Genomic DNA, 9,510 nt, shown 5'->3' with positions numbered 1-9,510 from the left:
GAGCATTCGGCCCAACTAGTCCGCCCCACACAACTGCAACACCCCCTGCACCGCAACATTCTACACTCCACCCCAACCGGAGCCATGCGATCTCCTGGGAGAGACAAAAAAAGATTAAAAAACCTAGGCCAATTGGGGAAAAAAATCTGGGAAAATTACTCTCCGACCCATCCAGGCAATCAAAACTAGTCCATGAGATCACCCTGGCCATATTCAATTCCCTACAGTACTTATCTTCGTATCTGCGCCGTCCAACAAGAGGTTATTCAGGCTAATCCCACTTACCAGCTCTATGTCCGTAATCCTGCAGGTTACGGCACTTCAAGTGCCCATCCAAGCACCTTTTAATGTGGTGAGGGTTTCTGCATCCACCACACTTCCAGGCAGTGAGTTCCAGTCCTCCACAACCCTCTGCATGAAGAAGCTTCCCCTCAAATCCCCTCTGAATCTTCCACCAACCACCTTAAAACTACGCCCCCTCATAATTGACCCCTCCACTAAGGGAAATAGGCCCTTGCTATCCACTATATATACCAGCCCCTCAAAATTTTATACACCTCAATGAGGTCTCCTCTCAACCTCCTCTGTTCCAATAAGAACAAACCCAGCCTATCCAATCTGTCCTTATAACTAAGATTCTCCATTCCAGGCAGCATCCTAGTAAATCTCCTCTGCATCCTGTCTAGTGCAATCACGTCCTTCCTATAATATGGCGACCAGAACTGCATGCAGTATTCCAGCTGTGGCCTAACCAGAGCATTATACATTTAAGTATAACCTCCCTGCTCTTGCATTCAATGCCTCAGCCAATAAAGGCAAGCATTCTGTATGCCTTCTTAACCACTTTATCCACCTGGCCTGCTAATTTGAGGGATTTGTGGACAAGCACTCCAAGGTCCCTTTGTTCATCTACACTTCTAAGTGGCCGACTGTTTAATGTGTATACCCTGTTATGTACGAAACATCTTGTAACCAGCATTCTACTACCACCAGAGAGCGCATCTGTTGGGAGTCCCAAGGGATTCCAGCTTCCCTTGGGAGCACTGCATATAAGCAGGTCTCCCATGCTGTGTGAGCACGCTGGAGTCAGAATGAAGAGACTAAGGTCACACTTACTCAAGTCTACAGTACTCAGTCACATTGCTTTATTTGAGACATAACAACTGGTGACGAGTAATAGATAACGAACCATCACGTGAAAATGCAGAGAACTGTTGGTATCCTGGAGAAATTCTCAGAAGATGGAGATTGGGAAGTCTTCGTGGAGCGACTCGACCAATACTTCGTGGCCGAGCTGGAAGGGAATGAGAACGCTGCCAAACGAAGGCCGATCCTCCTCACTGTCTGTGGGGCAACAACCCACGACCTCATGAAGAATCTTCTTGCTCCGGTGAAACCAACAACCAAATTGTATGAAGAACTGTGTACGCTGGTCCAGGAGCACTTAAATCTGAAGGAGAGTGTTTTGATGGCAAGGTATCGATTTTATACATGTCAATGGTCTGAAAGCCAGGACGAGGCGAGCTACGTTGCCGAACTAAGGCGCCTTGCAGGACATTGCGAATTCGGTGGATTCCTGGAGCAAATGCTGAGAGACTTTTTTTGTGCTTGGCATTGGCCATGAGGTTATCCTTTGCAAACTATTGACTGTTGAAAAACCGAACCTGAGCAAAGCCATATCGATAGCCCAGGCATTAATGTCCACCAGCGATAACACCAAACAAATTTCGCAGCATAAAGATGCATCGGCAAGTACTGTACACAAAGTAACTTCGTTTTCAGGTAGGAATACATATGGCAGAACATAGACGCCTACAGCTGCATGACCTCAGATGACTCACAGTCCGCCATCAAGTGTGAATGCGAGGCAATTAACACCTTGTTGGAGCTGCGGAACTGATCATTGAGCCCATCAATACCGCTTCAAACACTATGCGTGCAAAGGCTGTGGAATAATGGGACACCTCCAGTGAATGTGCAGATGAGCTGCAAACCCTGCAGAGGAAGACCGATCCATGGCGGATCAAACTGAACTAGAGACTCGAACCGAGGAGGCAGAAGTGTACGAGGTACATACCTTCACCACGAAATGTCCACCGATCATGTTAAAAGTTGAACTGAACGGAATTCCAGTATCCATGGAATTGGACAAGGGTGTGAGTCAGTCTATCATGAGCAAAAAAACCTTCGAGAGGCTGTGGTGCAACAAGACACAAAGGCCCAAGCTGAGCACTATTCATACCAAGCTGAGAACTTACATGAAAGAGCTGATCCCTGTAATTGGCAGTGCAGCAGTAAAAGTCTCCTATGATGGAGTGGTGCACGAACTACGACTTATGGATTGTACCAGGAGATGGCCCACACTGTTCGGCAGAAGCTGGCTGGGAAAAATCTGCTGGAACTGGGACGACATCCGAGCGCTTTCGTCCGTCGACGACACCTCATATGCCCAGGTTTTGAGCAAGTTCCCGTCGTTGTTTGAGCCAGGCATCGGAAATTTCTCTGGGGCGAAGGTGCAGATCCACTTGGTTCCCGGTACACGACCCATCCACCAGAAGGCACGTGCGGTGCCATATATGATGCGAGAGAAAGTGGAGATTGAGCTGGACAGGCTGCAACGAGAGGGCATCATCACGCCGGTTGAGTTCAATGAGTGGGCCAGTCCGATTGTTCCGGTTCTCAAGGGCGATGGCACGGTCAGAATTTGTGGGGACTATAAAGTAACAATTAACCATTTTTCGCTGCAGGACCAGTACCCGCTACCCAAGGCAGACAACCTATTTGCGACGCTGGCAGGAGGGAAGATGTTCACCAAGTTGGACCTGACCTCGGCCTACATGACGCAGGAGCTGGCGGAATCTTCGAAAGGCCTCACCTGCATCAATACGTACAATAGATGCTCATTTGGGATTCGATCGGCCGCAGCTATTTTTCAAAGGAACATGGAGAGTATGCTAAAGTCAGTTCTGCGCACAGTGATTTTCCAGGACGACATATTGATCACAGGTCGGGACACCATCGAACACTTGCAGAACCTGGAAGAGGTTCTAAGTCAGCTAGATCGTGTGGGACTCAGGTTGAAATGCTTGAAATGTGTTTTCCTGGCGCAGAGGTCGAGTCCTTAGGGAGAAGAATTGCGGCAGACGGCATCAGATCCACCGACGCCAAAACAGAGGCCATCAAGAACGCACCGAGACCACAGAACGTGACGCAGCTGTGGTCGTTCCTGGGACTCCTCAATTATTTTGGTAATTTCCTACCCGGGTTAAGCACCTTGCTAGAACCTCTACATGTAAGGGAGATGACTGGGTATGGGGGAAATCACAAGAGACTGCTTTTGAGAAAGCCAGAAATCTGTTATAGAACAAGCAGTTTGTTGGAACATATGACCCATGTAAACGTTTAGTGCTAGCTTGCAATGCATCTTTGTACGGGGTCGGGTGTGTGCTGGCCCGGCATCAACTTAGATTTGGAGTCTTGTGTGCACCAATGCAACACTTGCTCTCAACTGAGCAATGCACCCAGGGAGGCACCGCTAAGTTTGTGGTCATGGCCCTCCAAACCGTGGTCTAGGATCCATGTTGACTTTGCTGGCCCGTTTCTAGGCAAAATATTTTTGGTTGTTGTGGATGCTTATTCAAAATGGATTGAGTGTGTAATAATGTCTGTAAACACGTCCACTGCCACCATCGAAAGCCTACGAGCCCTGCCTGATGTCCTTGTCAGCGACAATGGGCCGTGCTTCACCAGCGCTGAATTCAAGGAATTCATGACCCGCAATGGGATCAAGCATGTCACATCTGCCTCGTTCAATGCCAGCATCTAACGGCCAGGCAGAACGGGCAGTCCAAACCATCAAGCAAAGCTTGAAACGCGTGTCGGGAGGCTCCTTGCAGACCCACCTGTCCCGAGTCCTGCTCAGCTACCGCACAAGACCCCACTTGCTCACCGGGGTTCCCCCTGCTGAACTGCTCATGAAAAGGGCACTCAAAACAAGGCTCTCTGCAGTCCACCCTGATCTCCATGATCATGTCGCGGGCAGGCGGCATCAACAAAGCATGTACCATGATCGCGCAAATTTGTCACACGATACTGAAGTCAATGACACTGTATTTGTGCTCAACTATGGACATGATCCCAAATGGCTTGCTGGCACTGTCATAGCCAAAGATGGGAGTAGGGTGTTTCAGGTCAAATTCGCAAATGGACTAACTTGCAGAAAGCATTTGGACCAACAGATAGCCACGAGCAACCTGAAGAGGACACCATCAAATTCGACCCTCCCACACACACACACACACACACACACACACACACAAGTGGCAACCGATATCACGGCTGACCACGAAGCTGAACTCATCATCCCTAGCAGCCCAGCAAGGCCAGCTGCGCAGCAGCCCAGCGAAGGCCCAACCAACTCACCTGTACCGGTGTTTGTACCAAAACAATCGACTAGGAAGCAGAAAGCCCCAGATCATCTCACCCTGTAAATAAGTGCACTATTGACTTTTGGGGGCGGGGAGGGGAGTGATGTTATGTATGCAACACCTTGTAACCAGCATTCTACCGCCATCAGAGGGCCCATCTGTTGGAGTCCCAAGGGATCCCTGCATCCCTTGGGAGCACTGCATATAAGCAGGTCTCCCATGCTGTGCCAGCAGTCTGGAGTCAGAATAAAGAGACTAAGGTCACACTTACTGAAGTCTACAGTACTCAGTCACATTGCTTTATTTGAGACGTAACACTTTCCTTATTAGCCCTCCCCAAGTGCATTACCTCACACTTCTCCGAATTAAATTCCATTTGCCACTGTTCTGCTCACCTGACCAGTAGATTGATATCCTCCTGCAGTCCATGACTTTCCTCTACATTATCAACCACACAGCCAATTTTAGTGTCATCTGCAAACTTCTTAATCATACTTCCTGTATTCAAATCTGGATCATTGATGTATACCACAAAAAGTAAGAGACCCAGTACTGAAACATCCTTCCAGTTACAAAAACATCCATCAACCATTACACTTTGTTTCCTACCTCTATGCCAATTTTGGATCCAACTAGCCATTTTGCCCTTGATCCCATGGGTTTTAACCTTCATGACCAGTCTACCATGTGGGACCTTATCAAAAGCTTTGCTGAAGTCCATATACACGACATCAACCCTGCTGGTTACCTCGTTGAAAAATTTAATCGGGTTAGTCAAACACGATCTTCCTTTAACAAATCCATGTTGACTGTCCCTGATAAATCCTAAATGTAGATTTATCCTGACTTTCATAATTTTTTCCAATTAATTTTCTCACCACCAAGGTTAGGCTGACAGGCCTGTAATTACTCGGCCTATCCCTTCTTAAACAAGGGTACCACATTAGCAGTCCACCAGCACCATGCCCAAATCCAAAGAGGACTGGAAAATGATGGTCAAGGCCTCTACTATTTCCTCTTTTACTTCGCTCAACAGCCTGGGATGCATTTCAGCTGGGCCTGGGGACTTAGCTACTTTCAAAGCTGCTGAATCCCTTAATACGTCTCTCATTATGTTTATTTCATCCAGAATATCACACTCCTCCTCGATAGCAGTATCTGCATTGCCCCTTTCCTTAGTGAAAACGGACACAAAGTATTCATGAAGAACCATACCAACATCTTTCACCTCCACACAGTGATTACCCTCGTGATCTCTAATAAGCCCTACCCTTTCTTTAGTTGTCCTCTTGCTCTTAATATATTTATAGAACATCTTTGGGTTTTCCTTAATTTTACTTGCCAAGAATCTTTCATGCTCTTAGCATTCCTAAAATCCTTTTTAATTTTACCTCTGAACTTTCTATATTCATCCAAAGATTCTACAGTATTTAGCTGTCAGTATATGACATAAGCTTCCCTTTTTTTCTTTATCCTCCCCTGTTAAGTCCCTAGACATCCAGGGGGCTCTAGAATTGTTATTCCCACCCTTTTTCTTTAAGGGCATATATTTGGCCTGAGCCTTCCGGAGAATACCTCCCACTGTTCCTACACTGAGTTACCTATATGTAGCTGTTTCCAGTCCACTATGGCCAAATCACTTCTCAACTTAGTAAAGTTAGCTTTTCCCCAATTTGGGACTTTTATTCCTGGTCTATCCTTGTCCTTATCGATAACTCATCACGAAGGCAGTTCCTTGGAGTCGAGGATGACTTGCTTCCACACTAGAAATGAGTTTTCAGGTGACTGAAGAGTCCAATGTGGTATCTACAGTCTCTGTCACAGGTGGGGCAAATGGTGATTGAAGGAACAGGTGGGTGGGGTACCTGGGTTGCCACTCACTCCTTCCGCTGTTGATGCTTGGCTTCAGCTGCTCTCTCGGCGAAGAGACTTGAGGTGTTCAGCACCTTCCCGGATGCTTTTCCTCCACATTGGGCGGTCTTGGGCCAGGGATTCCCAGGTGTCGGTGGGGATGTTACATTTTTTCAAGGAGGTTTGAGGGTGCCCTTGAAGCATTTCCTCTGCTCACCTGGGGCTCGCTTGCTGTGCCAGAGTTCCAAGTAGAGCGCTTGTTTTGGGAGTCTCCTGTCGGGCATGCATGATCGTGCAGGGTCAGCGCTTTGATGCTGGGGATATTGGCCTGAGCGAGAACACTGACATTGGTGCGCCTATCCTGCCAATGGATTTGCAGGATCTTGTGGAGGCAGTGTTGGTGGTACTTCTCCAGTGTTTTGAAGTGCCTGCTGCACATAGTCCATATCTCTGAGCTATATAGGAGTGTGGGTATCACCATTGCTCTGTAGACCATGAGCTTGGTGCCGGGTTTCAAGTCCTGGTCTTCAAACATTCTCTTCCTCAGGCGACCAAAGGCTGCACTGGCACACTGAAGGTGGTGTTGGACCTAGTCATCGATGTCTGCCCTTGTTGACAGTAGGCTCCCGAGGTATGGAAAATGGTCCATGTTGTCCAAGGCCTCGTTGTGGATTTTGATAACCGGGGGGCAGTGCTGTGTGGCGGGGCCACGGTGGTAGAGGACCTTTGTCTTATGGATGTTTAGTGTAAAGCCCCAGCTCTCATATGCCTCGGTGAAGGTGTCGATGATGGCTTGGAGTTCAGCCTCCGAGTGTGTGCAAACGCAGGCGTCATCTGCGTACTGTACATTGATGATGGGACGACCATCCATAACTACCTTGAATTTGAACGAATTATGGGCACTGATATCCAAGTGTTATCCCACTGGTACCCCTTCCACCTGCCCAGCCTCATTCCCCAAAACTAAATCCAAAGCACCCGTCATGTTGGGCTTGTTACATACTGACTAAAAAGGTTCTCTTGAATGCATTTTAAGAATTCCGCACCCTCTACACCCTTCACACTATATTTGTCCCAGTCAGTATTAGAATAGTTGAAATCCTCTATTACTGCCCAATGGTTTTTGGATTTCACAGCAATTTGCCTACATATGTGCTCTTCTATCTCCCTCCCACTGTTTGGGGGTCTATAATACATGCCCAGCTGTGTGATCGCCCCTTTTTTATTTGTCAATTTGACCCATATGGCCTCATTTGATGGCTCCTTTAACATATCATCCTTCCTCACAGATGTAATAGTTTCTTTAATCAATACCGTGACCCCCGCCTTTTTTTTTTACTCCCCTCTCTATCTTGTCTAAAAATCCTGTAACCAGGAATATTGAGCTGCCAAATCTGACCTTTCAGCCATGTCTCGAAAATGGCTATAATGTCATACTCCCAAGTGTCTATCTGTGCTCTTAGCTCATCCGCTTTATTTGTTACACGCCCTGCATTAAAGTATATACCATTTAGCACAGGAAGACCTCCTTGATTACTACTTACTAACTTTTGTTTCCTTTGTCTTACAGATCCACTTTCTACATTCTTGCTATCCAATTTCAGCTTTACTTCCCTATTGAATTTGTTCTCAGGTTCCCATCCCCCTGCCAAGCTAGTTTAAACTCTCCCCAACAGCACCAGCAAAACTCCCCACGAGGATATTGGTCACGGCGCTGTTGAGGTGCAATCCCATCCGGTTTCTACAGGCGCCATCTCCCCCAGAAGCAGTCCCAATGCCTCAGGAATTTAAAGCCCTTCCTCCCTATACCAATTCTCCAGCCATGCATTCATCCTATCCTTCTATTCTTGTATTCATTAGCATGTGGCACCAGTAGTAACCCAGAGATCACTCCCTTTGAGGTCCTGCTCTTTAATTTTCCTCCTCGCTCCCTAAATTCTGCCTGCAGGATCTCATCCCTCTTTCTACCTGTTATTGGTCCCGATATGAACCACGACCTCTGTTTACCCTCTCCCCCACAGAATGCCCTGCGTCTGTTCTGTGACATCCTTGACCCTGGCACCAGGGAGGCACATCTAAGGCCGCAGAAACACCTCTCTGTTCTCCTAACTATTGAATCCCCCCCCACCCCCGCTACAGCTTTTTTTCTGTCTCCGCCCCCCCCCCCCCCCCCCAATGCAACTGAGCCACCCGTGGTGCCTTGGACTTGGCTGCACTCTCCAGAGGCACCATCGCCTTCACCGGTACTCAAAAGAGAATATCGATTGGAAAGAGAGATGGAGTGTGGGGGTGGGGGACTCCTGCACTACCTACCTAGCGTTCTTCCTCCATCTGGTCACAGACCTCCGGGCCCCCCAAACTCACAAGGCCTCCCAATTCGTCAACCTCCTGACTCGCCAAATTCACAGGGCCTCCCGACTCGCCAACCTCCCGACCCGCCGAAGTCACAGGGCCTCCCAACTCACTGGGCTTAATGGCTGGAGCTGGCAAGGAATTCTGGCAGAGGGTTGTGGTAGAGATTTCCACGCCCGCCGTAGAGATTTGTTTTCTAACCTTCACTTATGACAGGGAAAGGGAAGGATGAATGCATGGGAATGATTGGGAACAGAAGGAGGCAACATGTGAAAAGGATTTCAGCTGGGAGCAGCACTTTGGGGTTGGGGGAAGAGCGCCAGGTTGCTGACCATACTACGGTGTGCTCCGCTGAACCTTCTTCTCTTGTTCCTCCTTAACTGCGAACCACCCCCTCCATATTCTGTCCCTCCTCCCTGCATCTTTGCAGTGTTCAAATCAGTCATCACACCCTCTCCTACTTTACTCTTCATTTTCAAGGATCCAAAAGGGGGACGAGTGGCACTTGTAGTATCCGTGCTGTACCTGCCCTGGGAGTGTTTGATGGGACAGTGTACATAAGAACGTAAGAATTAGGAACAGGAGTAGGCCATCTAGCCCCTCGAGCCTGCTCTGCCATTCAACAAGATCATGGCTGATCTGGCCGTGGACTCAGCTCCACTTACCCGCCCGCTCCCCGTAACCCTTAATGGTTAAAAATCTATCTATCTGTGATTTGAATACATTCAATGAGCTAGCCTCAACTGCTTCCTTGGGCAGAGAATTCCACAGATTCACAACCCTCTGGGAGAAGAAATTCCTTCTCAACTTGGTTTTAAATTGGCTCCCCCGTATTTTGAGGCTGTGCCCCCTAGTTCTAGTCTCCCCGACCAGTGGAAAC

Source organism: Pristiophorus japonicus, chromosome 3 (genome assembly GCF_044704955.1).
Source record: "Pristiophorus japonicus isolate sPriJap1 chromosome 3, sPriJap1.hap1, whole genome shotgun sequence".
Classification (NCBI taxonomy): Eukaryota; Metazoa; Chordata; class Chondrichthyes; family Pristiophoridae; genus Pristiophorus; species Pristiophorus japonicus.
The sequence above is the reverse complement of the archived record's forward strand: the minus strand, read 5'-3'. Positions refer to the sequence as shown.